General features: G+C 45.7%; 1 protein-coding gene across 1 annotated transcript in view; it reads right to left on the bottom strand.

Moving 5' to 3' along the window:
- LOC138096941 (cationic amino acid transporter 3-like) overlaps nt 1-27696 on the bottom strand; it is a 39943-nt gene that overhangs the window by 1970 nt on the left and 10277 nt on the right. The gene's annotated exons all lie outside the window — the stretch shown is intronic.

The following is a 27696-nucleotide window of genomic DNA, read 5'->3' as shown; positions in this document are numbered from 1 at the left end:
ATTTCCTTCCCAGTTAGGTCACAACAGAGCTCTAAGTAGAGAGAGTTCCCGGAACTATACAGTAGGCTCTCACTAGTCATCCATTTCACACATACTATCAATATCGATAGTGTATATATACGTTAGGTAGTTAGAATAGGGAAAAGGAATCCAGAATGTCAGTGGCAAAAAGACAAGGAAGTGAAAAGCCCTCGAAAATAGAACAAAGGAAAGTCTGAGATCCGTAGTGATGACCTCAGGTAAAACAAACGGCACTCCCGGCTAGCCCTATTTACATAGGGCAGGCCCAGGGGGAGGAGAAAAAGCATTTAAAAAGAGGAACCAAAACTGGGCTGGGGGCCTCTTCTCTTCACGGCATTCCTTCTTGCCTCGAGGACCTTTACTTTCTAAATAAAACAGCTGTAACACGCAGCTGTAACACTGGTCTGTCCGAGGGCTGTAATGCTGGTCCATCCGTCGCTTCAGAGTTTCGTTGTGATGAGATAGAACCGAGGACGTTACAAACTCCCCGACATCTGTATCAGTCCCAAGCTCCCAGTTCATCCCGCTACCTCCTTCCTCCCTTGGTGTCCATATATTTGCTCTCTACGTCTGTGTGTCTATTTCTGTTTTACAAATAAGATCCTCTTTACCATTTTTTCTAGATTCCACATATATGTGTTAATACGCAATATTTCTTTTCTTTTTTCTGATTTACTTCACTCTGTTTCAGTCTCTAGGTCCATCTACATGTCTCCAAATGACCCGATTTCATTCCTTCTTCTGGCTGAGTGATGTCACGTTTGATGATCACTGTGGCACAAAGTCACAGCTGAAATGCTTTTTGAACCGTGGTGTTGGGAGAAGACTCTTGAGAGTCCCTTGGACTGCAAGGAGATCCAACCAGTCCATCTGAAAGGAAATCAGTGCTGAATATTCACTGGAAGGACTGACGCTGAAGCTGAAGCTCCAGTACTTTGGCACTTGATGCAAAGAACTGACTCATTTGAAAAGACCCTGATCCTGGTGAGAGGATAACAGGCAGGAAGGCCAGGGATCTCCAAACAGAGGAAATAGGCTACAAGGGTCAGACATTTTTATCTCTCCCTTAAGTGGCAGGAGGAAACAGATTACAAGTGTCAGATTTTTTTTTCCTTCTCTATACAAAGTTAAAAGGAGGTGCCTCTTAAGATTCTGCGTTGCCGTGATGACACCTGGTTCCACCTGAATTCAACTTTTCTTAAGCCTTGAGCTCACCAATGCGCTTCTCTTATGGAAATGCTTTTCTTAAGCTATGTTAATGAAACTATGTATCTGTTTTGGAATTTGCCTTTCTTCAAAATAGTTCCACCTAAGACTAACTTTTTTTCCTTTTCTCAAACCTTGGGCTGATAACAGCTCAACAAACCAGCATTCGTATCACTTGTTGTATGGCTGGGGGATGAGACACCTCGTTCCATCCTATCTCAAAAATGCATATTGTGGGAGGGGGGGTGCTGGAGAAACTCCCTCAGCCTTGAGGTGTCTCTTTTATCTGATTAATAGCTTTCTAACAGACAGGAATCACCTGGCTAAAGACTAGCAGGGGGCCACTCTTTCTGCCCCCTTCCGATGTCTGTGTCAGAAGCTTTCTCTGTCTCTTTTATACTTTAATCAATCTTTATCACACAAAAGCTCGGAGTGATCAAGCCTCGTCACTGGCCCCGGGTTGAATTCCTCTCCTCCAGAGGCCAAGAATCCTGGTATCTTTCACAGCTGAGCAACAGCCTTTCACCGGGAAAAATTGAAGGCAGGAGGAGAAGGGGATGACAGAGGATGAGATGGTTGGATGGCATCACCCACTCAATGGACATGAGTTTGCATAAATTCCGGGAGTTGGTGATGGACAGGGAAGCCTGGTGTGCTGCAGTCCATGGGGTCACAAAGAATCAGACATGTCTGAGTGACTGAACTGAACTGTGGCACAAAGGAGTCTCTGAAGGAGAAGTGGGAAATGATACAAGAAGAACCCACTTTCTCTCTGGAACCTGTTCATGAATGGCAATTTACCCCCAGGTTTCCATGACAGTGAAGTGGGTGCTGGAAATTGAGTCTCTCCCAAAAGAAAACGTGGAGTGTCTGTTAGGGGGTCCCTGGGCACGTCTGGAGAACCTCAGGGCAGTGTAGGGATTGAGACTAGTGCTGACAGGAATGTGGATGTGGCAACTGTGAGTTAAAAATGACCTCTCACGTCCAGACCCTCTGCACAGCCTCTTGGCCTTATCATCCCCGAGAAAACACCAAGCCCCTGGCTTCCAGGGTGTGTGTAGGCCACCCAGGTTGTGTGGCTTCCAGATGTCCCAACGTACCAATCAGCCATTAAAAAAGTTCCTTTAAAATGTACTTATTTTTGGCTGGGCTGGGTCTTTGTTGCTGCGCCCTGGCTCTCTCCTGATGCGGTTAGCGGGGGCCACCCTCTAGTTATGATGCCTGGACTTCTCACTGCGACGGCTGCTCTTGTTGCAGAGCACAGGCCCTAGGGCAGCCAGGGTTTCTGTAACTGCAGCCCGTGGACTCAGTGGTTTTGGCTCCTGGGCACTAAAGCACAAGCTCAGTAGTGGTGGCGCACGGGCTTATTGCCCCGAGGCGTGTGGGACTTTCCTGGACCGGTGATTGCACCCGAGTCTCCTGTGCTGATGGGCGGATTCCTCCCCACTGAGCCACCAGGGGGGCCCACTAGTCTCCCTTCTAGTCAGGAGACAGCCAGCTCCAGTGGGTAACTGGAGGAGAGTCTGTTTACAGAGGTGTGACCAGAGCCTAGGAAAACATCCCGGATCTATTGTTCAGTGAAACCACGAGATGCAGAGTGGCTCAGGAGCTGCTCCATCCTTCGTCTGAGGAAAGGTTGGGACAGAGGAATGGACGTTCCTGTTGTCTGGGTTTTTGCGTAAACACTGGAAGCGTGCCCAAGAAGCCAGCCAGTGGTGGCGTCTAAGGAAGAAAGAGAGACCAAGTATTTAGGTGTAGCGGCAGAGACGAGACCTTTGAAGAGGTGTTCCTTCTCATATTCTTGGGGTGTTTCTTGTGGTGGTGGTGGTGTCCCCCACCTCGCTGCCCTGGGAGCCACCCTTCTCTGCTTGGTTTTCATGACTTCCAGCTTCTGAGATTCCACACACGAGAGAGATGGTCTCCAGTAGTTCTCCATCTGATTCATCGCACTTAGCATAATGCCCTCAGGGGCTACCCCTGTAGTTGAAATCTTTTTTCTTTTCTTTTCCTGGCGAGGGTGTGGGGCACCCTGAGGGACTTGTGGGATCTTAGTTCCCTGATCAGGGATTGAACCTGGGTCCTTGGGAGTGAAAACATGGAAGCCTAACCACTGGACCACCGGGGAATTCCCTCTCTCTGTTTTTTTTTTTTAAATTCAGGTATAACTGACATATTACATTATGTTAGTTTCAGGTGTACGATGTAATGATTTCATAGTTGTATATATTGCAAAATGGTCACTATAATAAGTCTAGTCAACATTCATCACCATATCATTACAATTTTTTAAAAACTTATTAAAAAAATTATCTATTTTTGGCCGCACTGGGTGCCTTGGGGGAATCTTAGCTCCGCAGCTAGGACTGAACCCAGGCCACGGCTGTGAAAGCGCCAAGTCCTAATCGTCGGATGATCAGGGAACTCGTTACAGTTTTGTTCTTCTTTCTTGTGATGAGAACTTTTAAGATCTACTCTCTTAGCAACTTTCAAATATCTAAGATGGTATCATTGACTATGGTTCAGTTCAGTTCAGATGAGTCGCTCAGTCGTGTTCGACTCTTTGCTACCCCACGAATCGCAGCACTCCAGGCCTCCCTGTCCATCACCATCGCCTGGAGTTCACTCAGACTCATGTCCATGGAGTCCGTGATGCCATCCAGCCATCTCATCCTCAGTCGTCCCCTTCTCCTCCTGCCCCAATCCCTCCCAGCATCAGAGTCTTTTCCAATGAGTCAACTCTTCGCATCAGGTGGCCAAGTACTGGAGCTTCAGCTTCAGCATCATTCCCTCCAAACAAATCCCAGGGCTGATCTCCTTCAGAATGGACTGGTTGGATCTCCTTGCAGTCCAAGGGACTCTCAAGAGTCTTCTCCAACACCACAGTTCAAAAGCATCAATTCTTCGGCACTCAGCCTTCTTCACAGTCCAACTCTCACATCCCTACATGACCACTGGAAAAACCATAGCCTTGACTAGACGGACCTTAGTTGGCAAAGTAATGTCTCTGCTTTTGAATATACTATCTAGGTTGGTCATAACTTTTCTTCTAAGGAGTAAGCGTCTTTTAATTTCATGGCTGTAGTCACCATCTGCCGTGATTTTGGAGCCCCCAAAAATAAAGTCTGACACTGTTTCCACTGTTTCCCCATCTATTTCCCATGAAGTGATGGGACCGGATGCCATGATCTTCGTTTTCTGAATGTTGAGCTTTAAGCCAACTTTTTCACTCTCCTCTTTCACTTTCATCAAGAGGGTTTTTAGCTCCTCTTCACTTTCTGCCATAAGGGTGGTGTCATCTGCATATCTGAGGTTATTGCTATTTCTCCCGGCAATCATGATTCCAGCTTGTGTTTTTTCCAGTCCAGCATTTCTGATGATGTACTCTGCATAGAAGTTACCATGGGTCATTTTTTGTTGTTTAGACTCCACGTCGAGTCTGACTCTTTGTGACCCCACGGACTGCAGCCCACCAGGCTCCTCTGTCCATGGGATTTCCTGGGCGAGAGTACTGGAGTGGGATGCCGTTTCCTTTTCCAGGGATCTTTTCCACCCAGGGCTCAGACCAGCAATCTCCTGCACTGGCAGGCGGGTTCTTTGCCACTGAGCCACCAGGGAAGCCCCATACCTCCTTACACAGATGCAATATTTTATAGGACTGACTTATTTTATAACTAGAAGCTGGTACCAATTTGCAGCCTTTTTTCCTGATATGGGCACCATTTTGTCCTTTTTCCTTTGCAGTCTACCATGTAAATTATTACCGAGTCAGAAGCTGGGTATATAATTTCATCTGGCTAGCAGGGAGCCTTGGGCTTGCCCGGTGGCTCAGTGGTAAAGAATCCATCTGAATGCAGGAGATGAAGGAGATGCAGGCTCGATCCCTGGGTGGGGAAGATGTCCTGGAGGAGGAAATGACAACCCACTCCAGTACTCTTGCCTGGAGCATCCCATGGACAGAGGAGCCTGGGGTCCATGGGGTCACGGAGAATCGGACACAACTGAGCGCCCGAGCACACCACGCAGCAGGGAGCCTTACGACTGGAAATGAAGGCAGATGCATCGTAACCTGGAGTCTGCAAGGAGACTTAGCGAGCTTGTCCCTGGGGAGGAAACATCAGCCTCGCTGCAAAGATAGAGTTAGTGATAACAATCAATCAGTGATTGCTGACCTGTCAAACAGGCAGCAGGAGGGAAGGCCAGAGCCTGACGCCAAGGGTCCTTATCTCCAGACTTGGGTCCTCTGGCATCTCTCGCTGGGGTCTGGCGTCTAAATCAGGCTGCATCTGCGCTGGCGGGTCAGGAGCTGCTGCAGAGCTGCCACCAGGCCCAGTTTCTCTCCTGGAATGAGGATCCTTGGAGGTTTCCAGAATGAAGTGTCATTTCCCAGATGAACTGGAGAGTGAGAGTCTGTGCTGGCCGCTGGGGCTCTCACCCTGGGGTCGCTCTCAGTCTATTCCTGGGTGGGAGTCTGGGGCAGGCAGTTTCAAGACAGAAACTTACAGGGTCTTGCCAAGTTTTCTATGCAAATCCGAGACCTGTGCGGGCTCTCGCATGCCGAGATCGCCCTCTAGTGATGGAAAAATGCATTTAGTAGTAAAGAACCCACCTGCCCTGCAGGAGGTCTAAGAGCATGTGGGTTCGATCCCTGGGTCGGGAAGATCCCCTGGAGGCGGAAATGGCAACCCATTCCAGTCTTCTTGCCTGAAGAATCCCATGGACAGAGGAGCCTGGCGGGCTACAGTCCATGGGGTCGCAGAGAGTCAGACATGACTGAGGCAACCAAGCGCTGATAAAAATGATAACAATTCTTTCCTCCAGCAGCAATTTATTGATTGTGCAAAAGGGTCATAGGTACGGGGGAGACGGCAGGGGATCGGACAGACACGGTCCCATACATCACGGAATATCACTCGGCCATAAAAAAGAAAGAAATACTGCCATTTGTGCCAACATGGGTTGACCTCAGGAGTATTGCACTAAGTGAAATAAGTCAGACAGAGAAAGACAGATGCTGTATAATTTCACATATGTGTGGAATCTGAAAAGAAAGACAGAACAAATGAAAAAATACACACACAGAAGTTATAGATACGGAGAACCACCAAGGGGTCGCCAGAGGAAAAGGGCTACGGTGGAAAGAAGCAGATGGGGGCAATGAAGAGGCGTGAAGAGATGCAGAAAAAGTGCAGAAATAGATGCGGGAAAATGGAAACCTGCAGATGTTATTTCCTTGGGCTCCAAAATCACTGCAGACAGTGACGCCAACTATGAAATTAAAAGACGTTTGCTCCTTGGAAGAAAAGCTATGACCAACCTAGACAGCACATTAAAGAGCAGAAATATCACTTTGCTGATGGAAGGTTCATCTAGTCAAAGCTATGGTTTTTCCAGTAGTCATGTGTGGATGTGAGAGTTGGACCATAAAAAGGCTGAGCACTGAATAACTGATGCTTTCAAACTGTGGTGCTGGAGAAGACTCTTGAGAGGCCCTTGGACTGCAAGGAGATCCAACCAGTCCATCCTAAAGGAAATCAACCCTGAATATTCACTGGAAGGACTGATGCTGAAGCTGAAACTCTAATGCTTTGGCCACCTGATGCAAAGAACTGACTCACTGGAAAAGACCCTGATGCTGGGAAAGACTGAAGGCAGGAGAAGGGGGCGACAGAGGATGAGAAGGTTGAATGGCATCACCAAGTCAATGGACATGAGTTTGAGCAAACTCAGGGAGATCCTGAAGGACAGGGAAGTCTGGTGTTCTGTAGTCCACGGAGTCACAGAAGTTGGAGACGAATTAGCAACTGAACAACAGCAATCTTCTTTGAATTACACGGTGGTCCAGTGGCTAAGACTTTGAGCTTCCACTCCAGGGGGCAAGGGTTTGATCCGTGCTTGGGGAACTAAGATCTCATATGCTGCGTGGCTTGGCTAGAAAGAAATGAATCGTGACTATGGAATGTATGGTGTGGGGAATACAGTTTGTGACTATGTGATATCTTTGTACGGTAACATATTGTGACTAGACTGTGATCATTTTGAAGTATATAGAAATATTGAATCACTATGTTGAGTAACAGGAACTCACATAGTGTTGTAGGTCAGTTATACTTCAAAACCAAACTCAGAGGATAAGCGATCATGTGTGTGGTCACCAGAGGTGGGGCTGGGGCGAGGAGCCTCAAAAGGCACAAATTTCCATTCCTAAGCAAGTAGTAGGGTGTCACGTACAACATGATAGATATGATCAACCCTGCTCTATATTATGTGTGTCAGTCGTTAGGAGGCCCTTCCCTAGTGGTCCAGTGGTTACGACTGTACGTTCCAATGCAAGGGACTCGGGTTCGATCCCTGGTCGGAGAACTAAGACCTCACGTGCCGTGGAGCAGCTGGGCCCCGGCACTGCAATTACTGGGCCCGTGAGCCCCAACTAGAGAGTCCGTGTGTCGCAAGGAGAGATCCCACCTGACACAATGGAGACGTCGAGTGCCAAAACTAAGACCCGTCACAGCCAAAGAAAAGTAAATAAATAAAAGGAAAGTTGTCAAGAGTCAACCCCAAGGGTCCTCACTAAAGGGAAAAGATAATATTTTCTATTTCTTTCATTTTGTATTTATAGGAGATGGTGGATATTAACTTGAGCTTCCCTGGTGGCTCAGCTGGTAGAGAATCCTCCTGCAACGCGGGAGACCTGGGTTCCATCCCTGGGTTGGGAAGATCCCCTGGAGAAGGGACTCACTACCGATTCCAGTATTCTGGCCTGGAGAATTCCATGGACTGACTGTATAGTCCGCGGGACACAACTGAGCGACTTTCATTTTCAAATAAAGAAGTGAAGAAGTGAAGTGAAGTCGCTCAGTCGTGTCTGACTCTTTGTGACCCGTGGACTGTAGCCCACCAAGCTCCTCCGTCCATGGGACTCTCCAGGCAAGAATACTGGCGTGGGTTGCCATTTCCTTCTATAAATGGCAATGTCTAAGACCCATCACAGCCCCCCAAAAGTAAATAAATAAATAAAAAAGAAAGTTGTTAAGAGAGTAAATCTTAAGGGTTCTCACTAAAGGGGGAAAATTATTTTCTATTTCTTTAATTTTGCATTTATGAGAGACGGTGGATGTTCACTAAGCTTATTGCGATAATCACTTCACGGCGTATGGAAGTCAAACCATGATACTGTTCACCTTGAACTTGCACAGTGCTGTGTGTTAATTATATCTCAATAGAACTAGAAGGACAAAAAAAAAAACAAAGACACAGTCCATCAAGGGCTGCATTCCAAGGAGACAGACAGACAATACATAAGCAAAGACATGAATAAAATGCTCTCAAGTATGAGAAGTTCAGTAAATGTAAGGCTGCATGGGGGTCTGGGAGCTGGGGGAAGCCCCTCTTTAGACTGACCAGGTTAGGCACCAGCCGCGTCTGAGACAGTGAATCTGAGCTGAGAACCGAAGGAAGAGGAGGAGCCAGCCCCGCTACGGATCCTAAGCGCGTCTGGACATTCAAAACACAGGGGAGAATCAGCATGAGGACCCTACATAAGAGGGTGGTTCAGCGGTAAAGAACCCGCCCGCCAATGCAGGAGACGCAGGAGATGCGGGTTCAGCCCCTGGGTTGGGAAGATCCCGGGGGAGGAAATGGCAGCCCACTCCAGTACTCTTGCCTGGGGAATCCCATAGACAGAGGAGCCTGGAGGGCTATGGTCCATGGGGTTGCAAAGAGCCGGACCTGATTGAGTGACTAAACATAACCACAACCCAAATTAAAAGGCAGGCGACCTAAGTATATGAAAAACAGCCCCAAGGCTAGGGTCAAGGATTTGGAGGGACAATGGACCAGGAGGCAGGAAATGAAGCATCCCGGGCTGGCGGGAGCCAGATGACCCGAGCCCTTTTCAGAACGTGAGGAAGACTCTGGCTTTTGTTCAGAGAGGAAGGGGAAGCGATTAGATGCTTTTAAAACTGGAAATGAAATCATCGGATTTCTGTGCTCTGAGAGTCTTTCTGGGTGGAGAAAAGACAGTGATGCTGAAGCCTGGAAGCCAGGTGAGGAGTCAGAGCAGAAATGGGGGAAAGGCTTTGGGGTTTTGGGGAAAGATATTGTTGGATGGTTGCAGGGGACAGAGAGCTGACAGGAGATTCTTTTACTGCCCCCCCCCCCCCCCGTTTATAGAGTCTGTTGTGTCCTGTGACGGGCTCTGCACATAAAACCACAAAGGAAACGAGAGCCTGGGACAATCAGCAAAGACATGATGATGAGGAAAGATACAACAATCTTCTCAGGTGGCACACTCATGGAGAACCCGCCTGCCAATGCAGGAGACGCAGCAGACAAGGGCTCAACCCCTGGGTCGGGGAGATTCCCCGGGGGAGGAAATGACAGCCCACTCCAGTATTCTTGCCTGGAGAATCCCATGGACAGAGGAGCCTGGTGGGCCAGAGTCCATGGGAATGCAAAGAGTCAGACACCGAAAAGGTAAAATTTTACGTAACCTCCTTCTCCTTCTGCCTGTGTGACTCGGCTTGCCCTTTGCAAAGTCTAGGTCATGTAGGTTACGTAGTCTCAAAAAGTGTAGGAACTGGAGTTTATCTTACTCACCCTTGTCCTGCTCTTTGCAATCACCCAGCCCCTGAAAACCTGCCTAATCAGGCCTGTCCAGGTCAGACATCCCCCTCGCTATCTTGACTGCTGTTTCCTCGCATGAAACCCCTTAGTTTAAACCAGCCTATTAACAGCTAGTGTTGCCCACTACAGTCTTGTCTATAAAAACTCTGTAATCCTTTTGTTCGGGGCTCAGAGCTTGGAGTGTTAATTCCTCCGGGCCTGCCAGTGTAAGAAACCTGAGTTCTCCAACTCTACACACACACACATAAACACAGACACAGACACAGACACAGACACAGACACACACACACACACACACACACACACGGAAGACAGTGTTGTTCCACTGCTCTCCCAAGAGCAATCCCTTGTGAACCTGAACATCCCCGCGTGTTGCCTTTGGGTATGTCAGGAATCCAAGGACTTGCCTCCCATTACCTGGCCGTCTCCTTGGCTGGAATTTGCCTCAAGCAACCTCAGAGGGAATGTCTCCTTCTCAAACAAAGAGCAGGGTGCTTGAACAGAGGTGGAGTTCCCTGAGCTCAGTGTCCTTCAGCTGTGACGCAAACGACTGCGTGTGCGGAATCCCGGTGGGCCCCTCTGTGTCGCCCAGGTGGGATTTGGGGACAAGAAGGACAGACGTGAACCTGGTGTGCCTGCTGCCTGCTGTGGTGTGAGCGATACGTCTTTTTGTCTCTGACCCAGGAGTCTCTTATCTCTCATCAGCATCCTTGAAACAGGAACAGGTTGACTTACTCATTTTTACTATCGTAAAATCCTGGGCCCGGTCAATATGCCCTTGAGAAATGGATCGATACAATCTCAGAGAGGTTTTCCCGGTGGGCGTGGACTCAGACACTCTACATTCCAGACTGGGAAACTCAGCCTCTGAGAGGTTTGGAAGAATGCCTGGAACATAAGAAAAAGGTTAGAAGAAAGGCACTGTTCTTCTCAGGGTTATTAAACTGTTGTTATGGAGGCATGCAGATATATACTTTAAAGGAAGATGGGCTTGCCGGGGGGTCCAGCCCCCGCAGGATCCAGGGGAACCTAAAGGAAAAACAGCGTCAGCGGATGATTTAGAGAGAGATAAGGAAAGAATGTTGTAGATAAGAAAACAGAAAGAGGCTGATATTCCTTGGTTTACATAGAAAGCTAGTAAAGTCTTAGAAGCCCAGGCAGGAAAGTGAACGCAGAGAGCCTCTGTGTTCCAAGGGATCAGCCTGAAAAAGAAAGTAAGAGAGAAAAAGAGAAAAAAAGAAAAACACGGGGTGACCAAGCTTCTTCGAGCGAGGCCCAATAGGTTTATTTTTAAAAGGGTCTTTTATACCTTGTCTTGTACATAGAGGGAAATGAAAGATGCAAAGTCATAGAGTCAGCCCAAACATGACATCTGTTTTGTCTTTATCGAAACCAGGATTTTTTCTGCAAACCTTTCCCATAAACAATATTGGGTACATTATCTTCTGGCCTCGGAGGCCTGTGAACATTTTATGACTCTCTTTTGATAAAGGCTGTTCAACCAGAAAACTTATATTTTTCTTGAAATGGTTTTTCTTTATATTTCTAATCTATGTCAGCCTCAGAAAGTATTAAACAAGTTACATTTCTCACGGAGCAGAGGTGCAGTGAGTTACAAGAAAGAACCAATTAGCTCAAAAGTCTGATGTGGTTAATTTTAAGGCTACACTTGTTTTTCTTACTTTCTAACTATGTTAACTAATGCACTCCCAGGTGCACAGTGGATAAGAGATATGGGGACTTAGCAGCAAGCATTGGCCCAATAATGAAATCTTACACCAGCACTACTCTAATAACTTTTAACTCTTTAAAAGGCTCTATGTTTTAGGCTTCCCATGCCTCTCACAGTTGGGAGGCGGCGAATAATCACATGCGTAGCTGCAAGAGTCTGAATAGACCTGCCAAGCAAGCTAGAATGCTAACAGAGGGGGTTTGATTTGAAATATTCCTCTCATGTCCAGGAGACTTATTAGCTACAGCCCTAAGTTAATTTTCTCCAGAGAAAGGTGATCAAGGTTAGCCCCCTGTTAATGTCAGAGGAGTTGGTGAAAGTCATGAAATAGTAAAACAGACAGATTCTGGTTTGGGGGTAGATGCTCGAGGAAGCCTAGGGAGCCCGTTGGGTTCTGAAGCCTTGCTTGACAGTCCTCTTCCGCACGCCCTTGTCATGGGTGGGCTCTCCCGTGGCGGCTCCCGGCACGGGCTCATCTGTGGCTCTTCTGGAGAACCAGTGCACACAGCCAGGGTGTCTGGGCTAGAGGTGTTCTGGGAAGCAGACGAACTCATTTGGGAGCTTGTGCTGTTGCGCTTGAAAGGCTGCTCATCCAGCGGGCATAGCTCTTAGGATGACGATAACACGGCTTGTTGTTGTTGTTTAGCCAGTCGCTCAGTTGTGTCCAGTCTGTTGCGATCCCATAGCCTGTAGCCGTCCAGGCTCCTCTATCCTTGGGATTTCCCAGGCAAGAATATCGGAGTGGGTCGCCATTTCCTTCTCTGGTGGATCTTCCCAAACCAGGGATCAAACCCACCTCTCCTGCACTGCAGGCAGGTTCTTTACCACTGAGCCGCCAGGGAAGCCCCATAAGCATGGTTGTTTGTGTGTATATCTATATCTGAATCGAGAGTGATTTCATTGTAAGGAATTGACTCACACAGTTATGGAGACTGGTGAGTCCCTAGATCTGCCTTCAGCAAGCTGGAGACCTTCGAGGCTGATGCTGTGAAGTCAAAGTGTTAGTCACTCAGTCGCGTCAGACTCTTCTGCAACCCCATGGACAGTATCCCGCCAGGCTCCTCTGTCCATGGGACTTCCCAGGCAAGAATACTGGAGTGAGTAGCTGCTCCCTTCTCCAGGGGATCTTCCCAACCCAGGGATTGAACCTGGGTCTCTGGCACTGCAGGCAGATTCTTTATCATCTGAGCCACAGGGAAGCCCCCAGAGGCTGTTCAGACGCTGGCAGGCTCAAGACCAAGGAACAGCCAATGTTTTAATCTGAGTTCAGAGGCAGGGAAAAAACACTAATGTCCTGGCTCAAAGGCAGTCAGGCAGAAGGAATTCTTTCTTACTTAGCCTTGGTCTAGTCAGGCCCTCACCTGATTGGACAGGGCCCACCCTACAGAGGGCAATCCGCTTTTCTCAAGCTACTGGTTCAAACGTTCATCTCCCCCAGAAACACCTTCATGGCCATACCCAGAGTAATACATCCATTGTTTTCCAGATTCTTTCCCCATTTGGCAGACAATTTCCAAATATAGAAATGGCTGACCCACGTGAGCACTGGGATAGTCATTTGCATAGATAGCAAAGAAAAAAAGTCAGCAAATATTTACACACTCAGTGTCTTTAAAATTAGAGTCCAAACACATTTCCTCCATAAACCGCCATCAAAACAATAACACTTTTACAACATCTTTAAATTATTTTAAATAGTTTTGAGGTTTATAAACTTGAAATGATGACTGTTAGTAACAGGCAACTATGTGACTGTGTTTGTGGTGAAAAATTCTGCTGATGGAAAGCTGCGAACCATGTTTTTGAAACGGAGAAAAGTTTGCTAAACAAGCTTGTGATGATGAACCACTGATTGTTATGTAACCCTGCTGATGTAGTTACAAGCATCTCAACTGGTATAGAAGACTGCATAGATTATCTTAGAATTTGGAACAAATATAAAGTCACACCTCCCTGCTAAGTTACCTTGTGCATAAAATAAATAAATGACTCTAACAGGTATCAGGATGGAAGATTGCATAGATTATTTTAGAATTTGGGACATATATAATGTCATTCTTCCTTGCAAAGTTATTCTGTGTTTAAAATAAGTAAATGACTTTGACAGGCAAATTTAGAACAATGGTTTTTCAACTGAGGATAATTTTGTCCCCCCTCCCCTTTCTTTTAAATATCTGCTCTCTTAGCAACTTCCTTCAATTAATTTATTTTTGGCTGTGCTGTGTCTTTGCTGCTTTGCTTGGGCTTTCTCCAGCTGCAGCAAGTGGGGCTACTCTTCCTTGCGATTTGCAGGCTTCTCACTGGCGCTTCCCTTGCTGTGGAGCACGGGCTCTAGATGTGTGGGTAAGTCGCTGTGCTGCTTGGGTTTAGCTCCTCTGCGGCATGTGGGATCTTCCCGGACCAGGAATCGAACCTGTGTCCCCTGCATTGGCAGGTGGCTTCCTATCCACTGCTCCACCAGGGAAGTCCTTGCTCCTTGTTTTAAAATACAGGCTTTGCTATTATCCAGGTATGGTGAAGCCACCAGGGGACCGCCGCCATTGAAAACATAGCTTATTATTATAGTACGTTTATTATACAGTAAGAAATATGTATTTGATCTTTGTCCCCAGTTCCTGACACAGAGTTTCTGAAACCCTTGTCATTTCCTGAGTGACGGAAGTGAGAAGAGCATCATTTGTTTCAGTATTTGGCCTTCATCCAAGACAGCTCAGAAAACCCTGGAATCTCCAGAGTCCTGAGAATGCCTTTCTGTATGTTAATGATGGTAAGCTGATGGGTGGCTGGGGGCACTCATTAGGGGTCTGGAGGATCGGAGAATCGGCTGTTGGTGTGGGAAAAAAACAACACATGTTTGGTGTCAGAAATGCCAGCAGGAAAAACAGCAGGGTTACATTCTCAGATCCCAAGAGGAGGGAGCCCACCACGCCCCAAGGCAGCACCAGCTCAGCCGGGAGGCAGGGAGGAGTGAGGACAAGATGAGGGGAAGAGTCCTCACTGTGGTTTCCGTGGGAGGGAGCAGGGGAGGCAGCCTGAGGAGATTTTGTTGTTTAGGCTCTAAGTTGTGTCCGACTCTTTGGACCCCATGGACTGTAGCCCACCAGGGTTCTCCATCCATGGGACTCTCCAGGCCTGAATACTGGAGTGGGTTGCCATTTCCTCCTCCAGGGGATCTTTCCAATCCAGGGATCGAACCCACGTCTCCTGCATTGGCAGGCGGATTCTTCACCACTGAGCCACCTGGGAAGCCGAGAAACCCTGGTTCAGAGCAAAATGCAAAGCCTTATTTCCCCCAGTTAACAGTGGATTAATTAAACAGCTTCCTGGCTCAGTAGTTTTTCTTGTTCCAGACCTTGCAACGGAAGACGGGGGTGGATACAAATGGGATGGACTTTGGAGGGAGCCATATAATCTGATATAACTGGCTGACTCAACACCCAGATGTTCAAAATGCACTGTGAGAAAAGCTCTAGAAAGAGCGGAACCACGTGCCAACTGTTTATACTCCCCTTCCCGGGCCTTTGATTTGATGAGAAAACATGAGTAACTGTTTCGCTCGGCAATGTATAGGCAGCATCTGCTGTATGTTCCAAGCTCCTTGCTCGGTCTTGTGAGCATCTGATACAGACTTGTCGATCAGATCACACGTGTCTACACGAATGCCTGTCGATCGAATCGTACGTGTCTATACGAATGTCTGTGCATGTGGTAGGCGCATGGACATTTGATAAATAAACAGCTGAACGGATGAATGGAAATCATGAATACATTTCTGAGGAATAATGAATACATTTAGAGAGAGGTAGGAGTGACTTTTTAAAAATGACACTTGCAGCAACATGGATGTACCTAGAGGTTATTCTTTTTTATTTTTATTTATTTTTATTTTTTGAGGTTATTCTTTTAAAAATATTCATTTTTTTTAATATTGTCATGGCTGCTCCGAGTCTTAGCTGTGGGTGTCGGATCTAGTTCCCTGACCAGGGATTTGAACCTGGTCCCCCCTGCATTGAGAGCGAGAGTCTCTTACCAGGGAAGTCCCCTTAGAGATAAGACTCAATGAGGTAAGTCAGACAAAAGACAAAATATGATATCACGTATATGTGGAATCTAAAACAAGACCCAAATGGACTTATCTATGTATGAAACGTAAACACACTCACAGACACAGAGGACAGACTTGGTGGTTGCCAAGGGGTGGGACGCATTGGGAGTTTGGGATGAGGAAATGTCCGCTATTATGCACAGAACAGGTGAACAATAAAGGCTTACTGTACAGCACAGGGGACCGCATTCAATATCCTGTGATAAACTATACTGGACAACAATATGAAACAGAATGTATAACTCAATCACTTTGCTGTACAGCAAAAATTAATACAACATTATAAATGAACCATATTTTGATAATTTAAAAAAATTAAAAAAATTTAAAAGTAAGGATGACTTCTTTTAGAATTTCCTTAATTCCTTTATTTAAAACCAAACACAAACGAAACACCCTCACTCTCCCCACAAGAGAGTCCACCCAGCAAATACAGCAACGAAAAATACCTACAGACAATACTCTTGGTAAAACTACGTGAATCCCAGGGAACCCTAGAATACAACCAGATGGGCTCAACCAAACACATATTTCTTATTCTAAATCAGTAATAAAACAAAAGCTGTTATGAACGACAACAAACAGGGACTTCTCTGGTGGTCTAGGCGCTAGGACTCTGCTATTGCGATGCAGGGGGCGGGGGGGCGCAGGTTAGATCCCTGGTTGGGGAACTAAGATCCCACAGGCTGCATACAGCCAAAAAAAAAAGACAAACCAACCAACCAACCAACATCGAAAGTTAGGAAATCTCAGAAAAGAGATGAATGAGGGAAAAGATGACATGTAAAGAGCTGACAAGGGTCAAAAAAGGATTAGAAACTTAAAAAAAAAAGGCATTTACAAAATGCCAGCTAAGCTGTAAGAATGAACAGACTCACAGAAGACAGAGCAAGTGAAACTGATGATGGAAAGAAGAAAAAAATCTGGTTTGAATGGAGATGGAAAGTTACAGGGGTGAGTGAGACACAGAGAAAGACCCCAACTACCACAACAGAAATAGCTGAAGAGGAAAACCCAAACAGCGGAACAGAGCAAGTAATGCAAGCCGTAATCTAACCAGCTTTCCTGAAAGAAAGAATTTGAAATTGAAGAGCCAAGTACGTAAGGAGGAAATTGGCCAAGAAGACTCGTCAGTAATACACAGGCTAGGAAAACTACTCATTTGTGTTTTTAGGGGAAAATAACTATTTGCACATCCGAGCAACAGATTGAGTTAATTTAGAAGGGAAAGGAAATCAGATTAGCATCACATTTTTTACCACAGTACTGTGTTTCAGGAGGGAGTGCCTAAAAATTGTATGATATTTATCAGTGTATTAAAAAAACGTCATACGCCTCATGGAGTGGCCAAAAACTATGGGTTTGATCCTTGGCTGAGGAACTAAGATCTCACATATCATGTGGAGCAGCCAAAAGTTAAAAAAAAAAAAAGATCTTGACCAACTGGGGTTTATCCTAGGAATGCAAAGATGGCCAAAATGAGGAAATCATGAATGAAACTTATCATCCTAACAGAGCTAAGAAAAAAAAAAATCACATGATCATTCCCGGATATGCTTGACACAATTTAGTATTTATTCATTTTAACACATAACCAAATAGGAAGTGATAGTTCTTTAAAATACTGATAGATAACCCCCAATTCAGGATCCCAACGAGCAAATATCAGAGGCTGTAATACATACAACACTAGAGTCTAAATTTAAATCAAGGACGAGACAAGAATGCCCGCTATCTTCATTGCTATATACCACAGAAAAACGCATTTTCCATTTTGTGAAAATCTAATGAGATCTCGCTCACCTGCCTTGAGATTGTTCCGAGTACCATGGAGTTCTAATACTTTGGCCCCCTGATGCGAAGAGGTGAGTCATTGGAAAAGACCCTGATGCTGGGAAAGATTGAAGGTGGGAGGAGAAGGGGACGACAGAGGATGAGATGGTTGGATGGCATCACTGACTCGATGGACATGAGTTTGACCAAACTCCGGGAGCTGGTGATGGACAGGGAGGCCTGGCGTGCTGCAGTCCGTGCGGTCGCAGAGAGTTGGACACGACTGAGCGACTGGACAACAACACACCGTAGAGCCGACAGGTGAAAGGAATTCAGTTTTAAGTGACTCAGCACCCGCATTTGCAAAGGTCCTAAGCCTAGCCACAGTTTTTAAGGCATTCTTGCAGGCACAGGCGCTAACACGGTGAGCTGGAATAGAAGAGGATGCTGTGGTCAGGTTGGCGGCGACACTGCCACAATCCGTTTTGTCTCCTAGCGGGAGGCAAAGCTCTGACTCTTCTTCCTAACTGACTCCCATCGGGATTGTCTGAGGAAACTGCGCCCCTGGCTCACACACCGGGGTGGTGATCTCCAGGTACACAGTGAGCTGTTTGATCCGGCCATAAGTGAGCTCGTAAAAGAAGTTCAGTTGGTTCAGTTCAGTTCAGTCGCTCAGTCGTGTCCGACTCTTTTTGACCCCATCACTGACTCCCGGAGTTCACTCAGACCCACATCCATCAAGCCCGTGATGCCATCCAGCCATCTCATCCTCTGTCGTCCCCTTCTCCTCCTGCCCCCAATCCCTCCCAGCATCAGAGTATTTTCCAATGAGTCAACTCTTTGCATCAGGTGGCCAAGTACTGGAGCTTCAGCTTCAGCATCATTCCCTCCAAACAAATCCCAGGGCTGATCTCCTTTAGAATGGACTGGTTGGATCTCCTTGCAGTTCAAGGGACTCTCAAGAGTCTTCTCCAACACCACAGTTCAAAAGCATCAATTCTTCGGCGCTCAGCCTTCTTCACAGTCCAACTCTCACATCCATGCATGACCACCATGGACCTTAGTCGGCAAAGTAATGTCTCTGCTTTGGAATATGCTATCTAGGTTGGTCATAACTTTTCTTCCAAGGAGTAAGCGTCTTTTAATTTCATGGCTGCAGTCACCATCTGCAGTGATTTTGGAGCCCCCAAAAATAAAGTCTGACACTGTTTCCCCATCTATTTCCCATGAAGTGATGGGACTGGATGCCATGATCTTTGTTTTCTGAATGTTGAGCTTTAAGCCAACTTTTTCACTCTCCTCTTTCACTTTCATCAAGAGGCTTCTTAGTTCCTCTTCACTTTCTGCCATAAGGGTTGTGTCATCTGCATATCTGAGGTTATTGATATTTCTCCTGGCAATCTTGATTCCAGCTTGTGTTTCTTCCAGTCCAGCATTTCTCATGATGTACTCTGCATAGAAGTTAAATAAGCAGGGTGACAATATACAGCCTTGACGTCCTCCTTTTCCTATTTGGAACCAGTCTGTTGTTCCATGTCCAGTTCTAACTGTTGCTTCCTGAACTGCATATAGATTTCTCAAGAGGCAGGTCAGGTAGTCTGGTAGTCCCATCTCTCTCAGAATTTTCCACAGTTTATTGTGATGCACACATTCAAAGGCTTTGGCATAGTCAATAAAGCAGAAATAGATGTTTTTCTGGAACTCTCTTGCTTTTTCTATGATCCAGTGGATGTTGGCAATTTGATCTCTGGTTCCTCTGCCTTTTCTAAAACCAGCTTGAACATCAGGAAGTTTATGGTTCAGGTAATTGCTGAAGCCTGGCTTGGAGAATTTTGAGCATTACTTTACTAGCATGTGAGATGAATGCAATTGTGCGGTAGTTTGAGCATTCTTTGGCATTGCCTTTTTTTGGAATTGGAATGAAACCTGACCTTTTCCAGTCCTGTGGCCACTGCTGAGTTTTCCAAATTTGCTGGCATATTGAGTGCAGAACTTTCACAGCATCATCTTTCAGGATTTGAAATAGCTCAACTGGAATTCCATCACCTCCACTAGCTTTGTTCGTAGTGATGCTTTCTAAGGCCCACTTGACTTCACATTTCAGGATGTCTGGCTCTAGATGAGTGATCACACCATCGTGATTATTCAGGTCGTGAAGAGCTTTTTTTGTACAGTTCTTCTGTGTATTCTTGCCACCTCTTCTTAATATCTTCTGCTTCTGTTAGGTCCAGACCATTTCTGTTCTTTATTGAACCCATCTTTGCATGAAATGTTCCCTTGGTATCTCTAATTTTCTTGGAGAGATCTCTAGTCTTTCCCATTCTGTTCTTTTCCTCTATTTCTTGGCATTGATCACTGAAGAAGGCTTTCTTATCTCTTCTTGGTGTTCTTTGGAACTCTGCATTCAGATGCTTATATCTTTCCTTTTCTCCTTTGCTTTTCGCCTCTCTTCTTTTCACAGCTATTTGTAAGGCCTCCCCAGACAGCCATTTTGCTTTTTTGCATTTCTTTTCCATGGGGATGGTCTTGATCCCTGTCTCCTCTACAATGTCAGGAACCTCATTCCATAGTTCATCAGGCACTCTATCAGATCTAGGCCCTTAAATCTATTTCTCACTTCCACTGTATAATCATAAGGGATTTGATTTAGGTCATACCTGAATGGTCTAGCGGTTTTCCCTACTTTCTTCAATTTGAGTCTGAATTTGGCAATAAGCTCATGATCTGAGCCACAGCCAGCTCCTGGTCTTGTTTTTGTTGACTGTATAGAGCTTCTCCATCTTTGGCTGGAAAGAATATAATCAGTCTGATTTCGGTGTTGACCATCTGGTGATGTCCATGTGTAGAGTCTTCTCTTGTGTTGTTGGAAGAGGGTGTTTGCTATGACCAGTGCATTTTCTTGGCAAAACTCTATTAGTCTCTGCCCTGCTTCTTTCTGCATTCCAAGGCCAAATTTGCCTGTTACTCCAGGTGTTTCTTGACTTCCTAGTTTTGCATTCCAGTCTCCTATAATGAAAAGGACATCTGTTTTGGGTGTTAGTTCTAAAAGGTCTTGTAGGTCTTCATAGAACCGTTCAACTTCAGCTTCTTCAGCGTTACTGGTTGGGGCATAGACTTGGATCACTGTGATATTGAATGGTTTGCCTTGGAGACGAACAGAGATCGTTCTGTCGTTTTTGAGGTTGCATCCAAGTACTGCATTTCAGACTCTTTTGTTGACCATGATGGCTACTCCATTTCTTCTGAGGGATTCCTGCCCGCAGTAGTAGATATAATGGTCATCTGAGTTAAATTCACCCATTCCAGTCCATTTTAGTTCACTGATTCCTAGAATGTCGACGTTCACTCTCGCCATCTCTTGTTTGACCACTTCCAATTTGCCTTGATTCATGGACCTGACATTCCAGGTTCCTATGCAATACTGCTCTTTACAGCATCGTACCTTGCTTCTGTCACCAGTCACATCCACAGCTGGGTATTGGTTTTGCTTCGGCTCCATCCCTTCATTCTTTCTGGAGTTATTTCTCCACTGATCTCCAGTAGCACATTGGACACCTACTGACCTGGGAGTTCCTCTTTCAGTATCCTATCATTTTGCCTTTTCATACTGTTCATGGGGTTCTCAAGGCAAGAATACTGAAGTGGTTTGCCATTCCCTTCTCCAGTGGACCACATTCTGTCAGACCTCTCCACCATGACCCGCCCGTCTTGGGTTGCCCCGCGGGCATGGCTCAGTTTCATTGAGTTAGACAAGGCTGTGGTCCTAGTTTTCTGTGAGTATGGTTTTGTAAAAGAAGAATGGACCCTTTTTAGCTGGTGTTTCTGTTTCCCCCTCCCTCCTTCCAAACTAAGACGCTATTTGCTTGCCTTGCCTTTAATTTACACATTGTATTCATCAGCATTGAAAACGCTACACAAAAACCTGGCTAATGGGTATAGAATTCCCACGGAGGATCTTAGACACGTGACCATCTTAATTTCCAAACTGACACCCGACCCTGTGAACTGTGAACTTGCTTTACCCTCTAACTGGTTATGGCTGGGTGTTCGCAATTCAGAGGGTTTTTTTTTTTCCTCCCTTCTGCTAAGAGAATAATGCAATCGTTACACTTGTATTTCTCAATGTGTTACTAAGATATCCGAACTTTTCTACTCTGCTGCCTGGCGGGGAAAAGCCACTGTCCGTTCAGATTGTCTCTATTTGCTCTCACTCAGCTTGACTCAGAAAGTGAAAAGTGAAGTCGCTCAGTCGTGTCCTACTCTTTGCGACCTCGTGGACTGTAGCCTACCAGGCTCCTTCGTCCATGGGATTTTCCAGGCAAGAGTACTGGAATGGGTTGCCATTTCCTTCTCCAGGGAGCTTCCCAACCCAGGACTGAACCCGGGTCTCCCGGGTTGCAGGCAGACGCTTTACCGTCTGATTACAGGCAACACTTGATCGGTTTCACTTCGGCGGCAAGACTGGCTGTTCCCGCTCTTGCGGTGCCGGAGCGCCCTCTGGTGGTCTAACAATCCTCTGCCGTTTGCTATGAGTTCTGGCTTGGCGCCCGGAGACTGAGGTCCCCCTATAAAATTAAAATTTTACAGAGGCACTCTTCATAGTCCCCTTGGAAAATCATTCAAAATACGATTACCACCATCCATGGAAGATCCAAATTGAAAAAAATTTCTCTTGTCTCAATCAGCTGCTGGGCAATGATGATACAATTCTTTCAGACTTGCAGGTACTTTTAACTAGGTAACAACCCGCCTCTGCTCATATGCAAAAGCTGAAGCTTAGATTCCCTCGTGTTTCATCAACTCTTTTGAGTACTTTCAGGTGTGGGGCGTTAGAGGGGTATCAGGAGGGCTAGCACGGGTCCCAAGACTCATAAGTACTCACTTTGAACAGTAGAATTTCTCCTAAAACTAGCTGGATGGGCAGTTTGTCTACATGAGCATTGTTTCTCAACTTTAGCGTTTCCCAAACTGGCTTGCATGTTGTCACAGAAGGCATCTTACTATTGGGGTTCAAGAAGTGGCCATAAAGACATGGAAGCAACTGAAATGTCCTTCACAGATGAATAGATAAGTGTGGTATATATGTCCAGTGGAATAGTCCTCAGCCACTAAAAAGAACGATTGTCATTTGCAGCAACATGGTTGGACCTCGAGGTTTTTCTCATAGAAAGCGAAGTAAGGCAGAAATGGAAAGACAAATATTATATTGGTATCACATATATGTGTGATCTAGAAAATAATGCAAATAATCTCTGTACAAAACAGTCACAAACACAGAAAACAACATATGATTACCAAAGAGGGAAACGATGAAGGGAGAAAATCATTGTTTGGGATTAACAGATACAGTCATATATATATATATAAAATTGGGATTTACTATATAGCATAACAGTAACCTATAATGAAAAAAGAACAGAAGAAAGGAATAGGTATATTTATATTTGAATCACTTTGCTGAATACCAGAAACTAACATAATGTTGTAAATCAGCTCAGTCGCTCAGTCTCTCAGTCGTGTCCGACTCTTTGCAACCCCATGGACTATACAGTCCTTGGAATTCTCCAGGCCAGAATACTGGAATGGGTAGCCTTTCCCTCCTCCAGGGGATCTTCCCAACCCAGGGATTAAACCCAGGTCTCCCACATTGCAGGCGGATTCTGTACCAGCTGAGCCACCAGGGAAGCCCTATAAATCAACTATACTTCAATTAAAAAAAATTACAGGAAGCACCTGGTTAATTTCCCTTCCTCACCGCGCAAGCCTGGCTGTGTCCGCCCCTGTTGTGTCGGAGCGCCCTCCCGTGGTGATAGACGTCCTCTGCAGTTTCGGGCCTGTCCTGGCTCGGTGCCCTGAGACAAGTCAGAGGTCCCTGTATAAAATTAAAACAGGGGCAGTCTTCATAGTCCCCGTGGAAAATAATTCAAAATTTTATTAGCACCATCTATGGAAGCTCCAAATTGAAAAAAAATTCCCTTGCTTAATCGAGAACTGGGCAACGAAGATACAATTCTTTCGGACTTGCAGGTACTTTAGGTAAGTTAACCTCCGTCTGCTCATATGCAAAAGCTGACGCTTAGATTCCCTCGTGTTTCATCAGATCTCTTGAGTACTTTCAGGTGTGGGGCGTTAGAGGGGTATCAAGAGGGCTAGCACGGGTCCCAAGGCTCTGAAGTACTCACTTTGAACAGTAGAATTTCTCCTAAAACTAGCTGGACGGGCAGTTTGTCTACATGAGCATTCTTTCTCAACTTTAGCGTTTCCGAAATTGGCTTGCATGTTGTCACAGAAGGCATCTTACTATTGGGGTTCAAGAAGTGGCCATAAAGACATGGAAGCAACTGAAATGTCCTTCATGGATGAATAGATAAGTGTGGTATATATGTCCAGTGGAATAGTCCTCAGCCACTAAAATGAACGAAACATTGCCATTTGCAGCAACGTGGATGGACCTAGAGATTTTCATAGTAATTGAAGTAAGGCAGAAATGGAAAGACAAATATTATATTGGTATCACGTATATGTGTGATCTAGAAAATAATGCAAATAATCTCTGTACAAAACAGAGTCACAAACACAGAAAACAACATATGGTTACCAAAGGTGGAAATGGAGGGAGGGACAAATTAGGAATCTGGGATTAGCAGATACACACTACTGTACATAACATGGAGGTGAAGAGTTTCCTGTATAGCACAGTGGCCTGTATTTAATGTCTTTTAATAATCCTCTAAATAAAAAGAATAAAATATGAAAGAATACATATATGTAAACACGTAAATGTGAATTAACCTGCCATCACCTGAAATACCACAGTATTCAGTTCAGTTCAGTTCAGTCGCTCAGTCGTGTCCGACTCTTTGCGACCCCATGAATCGCAGCACGCCAGGCCTCAGTATTGGGTATCAACTATATTTCAGTTAAAAAAGGAAGTATATTGGCAACAGGCGTTAGTTTCCCCTCCTCTTGGCCTAAGGCTGGCTTTGCTGACATCTGTAGTGTTGGCGCGCCCTCTGGTGGCGACAGGAGTTCTCTGCAGTCTCAGGCCAGGCCTGGCTCGGCGTCCTGAGACAGCGGCCACAGGTCCCTCTATAAAACTCAAAAAAAGGCCACCAGGGACGCCTTATAAATCAACTATACTTCAGTTAAAAAAAAATTACAGGAAACACCTGGTTAATTTCCCTTCCTCATGATGCAAGCCTGGCTGTGTCCGCACCTGTTGTGTCGGAGCGCCCTCTCGTGGTGACAGAAGTCCTCTGCAGTCTCGGGCCTGTCCTGGCTCGGTGCCCTGACAGAGGTCAGAGGTCCCTGTATAAAATTAAAACAGGGGCAGTCTTCATAGTCCCCGTGGAAAATAATTCAAAATTTGATTACCCCCATCCTAGAAATCTAAAAATTAAATAAATTTCTCTTTCCCTAATCGACTGTTAGGCAATTAGGTAAAATTCTTTCTGATTTGCAGGTAATATTCGCTAGGTAACTAAAGCCTCTATCTGCTCTTATATAAAAGCTGACTCCTAACTTCCTTCGTGTTTCATCAAATCTCTTGTGTACCTTCAGGTGTGAGACATTACAGAGTTATCAGGAGGGCTAGCACTGATCCTGAGTCTTAAGTACTCACTTTGAATCGCTAAATTTTTCCTAACACTAACTGGATGGAAAATTTTTCTGCAGGCATAATTTTTTTCAACTTCAGCATTTCTAAAATTGGGATGCATGTTGTTACTCAACGCATGTAAATATGGGGTTCAAGTATGAGTGGCCGTAAAGACATGGAAGCAACTGAAATGTCCTTTGTAGATGGATAGATAAAGTGTGGGTCTTCCCTGGTAGTCCAGTGGTGAAGAACAAGCCTTCCAACGCAGGGGGAGCAGGTTTGATCCCTGGTCAGGGAACTAAGATCCCACGTGCCACTGGGCAAGTAAGACCTGACCCAACACAATCAACAGTAAATAAATAAATACAAAGAAAGGGTGGAAATAGCTCAAAGATTTAGAAAGTCCCAGACACCCCAAAGGATCAGATAAGCCAAATGGATGTGCTTGTTTTCACTGAAGACACTCAAGTCATATTTTCAGTCCATTTCAAACTCTTGAATATTTTCCCTTAGGCTTACACTTTTGATTTCTTACCAGACACCATAGAGTGAGTTCTAAACGGGAGGTGAAGAAGAGAATGTGGGCAGTGTGATTCAGGATGGCTCACCAAATATGACCATATTCCAATCAGGAAAGTGGAAGACATAGGAATCAGGGAAGAAGCTTTCTTTTTAAGGGATGAACTTGAAGCAGGCAAGACACTGCAGCCCACACCTGATTGGCTAGAGCCTGTTCCAGTGGCCATACCCACCTGCAAAGGGTGCTGGGAAATGTAGTCTTTATTCTAAATAGCCATGTACACACCTAAGATAGAAAATTTTCAGGAAGCAAGTAGGTAGAGGACAGCCCTCAGTCTCTGTAATATATTGGTAAGAATCAACTCCCCCAAATGATGATTGATTGAGATTTTATATGTATATGTATAGGGCTTCCCTGGTGACTCAGACAGTAAAGAATTTGCCTGCAATGCAGGAGACCCAGGTTCGATCCCTCGGTGGGAAAGATCTGGAGAAGAGAATGGCAACCCACTCCAGTATTCTCACCTGGAGAATTCCATGGATAGAGCCTGGTGGGCTGCAGTTCATGGGGTTGCAAACAGTCGGACACGACTAAATGACTGGCATACTTTCACACACATATACATATTTTGGTGTACGGCATGGCGAGTGGAATTTCCCTGACCAGGGTCTTAACTACTGGATCACCAAGGAAGTCCTTTTTAAAAAACGTTTTCAGTTGTTTGGCCATGCCTTTCGGCATGTGGGATCTTAGTTCCCTGACCAAGTGTTGAATCCGAGCCCTCTGCATTCAGTGTGAAGCCCTAACCACTGGATGCCAGGGAAGTTCTACCACTGACTAATCACTTAAATTTTTTTTTTTTTCACCAAGTAAGTCCTGATTGAGATATTTTTAGAAAAAAAGAGATGTAGCTTGGTGGCTGAAAATGTACACACACCCACTCTAGGGGATTTTAATGCTATCCACAGACTATCTGGTGGTTATTACAGAGCTAAAATTTGGACATGCAAGAGGAATAAACAAACACCAATTCCCTAGGTCCAGTGATTTTGTTCGTTTATTTGTTTATTTTGGACTCATCATTCTACTGAAAAACAAGTGGGAGAATAGAAAATTAAATTATGGAGACTGGTCACATTCCATTCTTTTTGCCAGGTCCTAGGTATGGCATGGGAGAACTTTTGCTGTGGCATGTAGGATCTAGTTCCCTGATCAGGGGTTGAACCTGGGCCTCCTGCACTGGGATGCACGGAGTCTTAGCCTCTCGACCACCAGGGAAGTCCCCATATTCCATTCTTGGGGGGAAAAGCGACAAGGGTGGGAAAAAGGCAACTCTCCCCACAACTTTAGCCCCTGTACGCATTCCCTTGAGTAGAGTTTGAAGGAAATTGAGTTAATCAGTCCGTTAGGGATAATTAGAAGTTTTCAAAGTTTTCTGGGTCCCTGAGGCGTGAGCCACGGGGAACCCCCTGGAGGTATTGGGGAAGAAAACAGAGGTAAGAAATCAATTCCTTTCCATTTGCATCATTGTCCCTGGGAAGACAGCAGATGCTTAATCACCTCCCCAGACGCCTACTTCACCTAGTCGCCCTGCTCACCAACATTCGCTGACCCCTGGCTACCTGTGGCAACCACCCATTTTAGGAATTCCGGTGGAATAACAGGTTCATGATGTGCTCCGTCTCCTGCTTTTGCAACTCTCTTATCCCCCTAATCAATCCAGACCAATAATAATCATTTTGAAAAATCCTTCGTAACTTACCTTGAGACACCCAGCTACAAGATTTTGTGATTTTTACGGTGGTACTAACCCACGATGAACAGGTCCTCAAAAGAAGAGGAGGCTGGAATGCAGACAGTAGTACAGACACCAAGGGTTGCGAGAGGCAGGAAATGCAAATACAAGGCACCTGAGAAAATGGGACCGAGACAGACCGGAAGATGCTGCGCTGCTGGCCGCGAGGATGGAGGAAGCGGCCTCTAGCCAGCAGCTTGCAGCAGCTGGAAAAACCAAGGACCAGTTTTTCTCCCAGAAGCTCCAGAGGGGTGTGTGGTCCCGCCAACACCTTGGTTTCAGCCCGGCGACCCTGCTTTGGACTTCTGGCCTCCAGAGCCATGAA

Source organism: Capricornis sumatraensis, chromosome 20, assembly GCF_032405125.1.
Source record: "Capricornis sumatraensis isolate serow.1 chromosome 20, serow.2, whole genome shotgun sequence".
NCBI lineage: Eukaryota > Metazoa > Chordata > Mammalia > Artiodactyla > Bovidae > Capricornis > Capricornis sumatraensis.
Note: the sequence above shows the minus strand (reverse complement) of the source record. Positions and strands in the feature narration are given on the sequence as shown.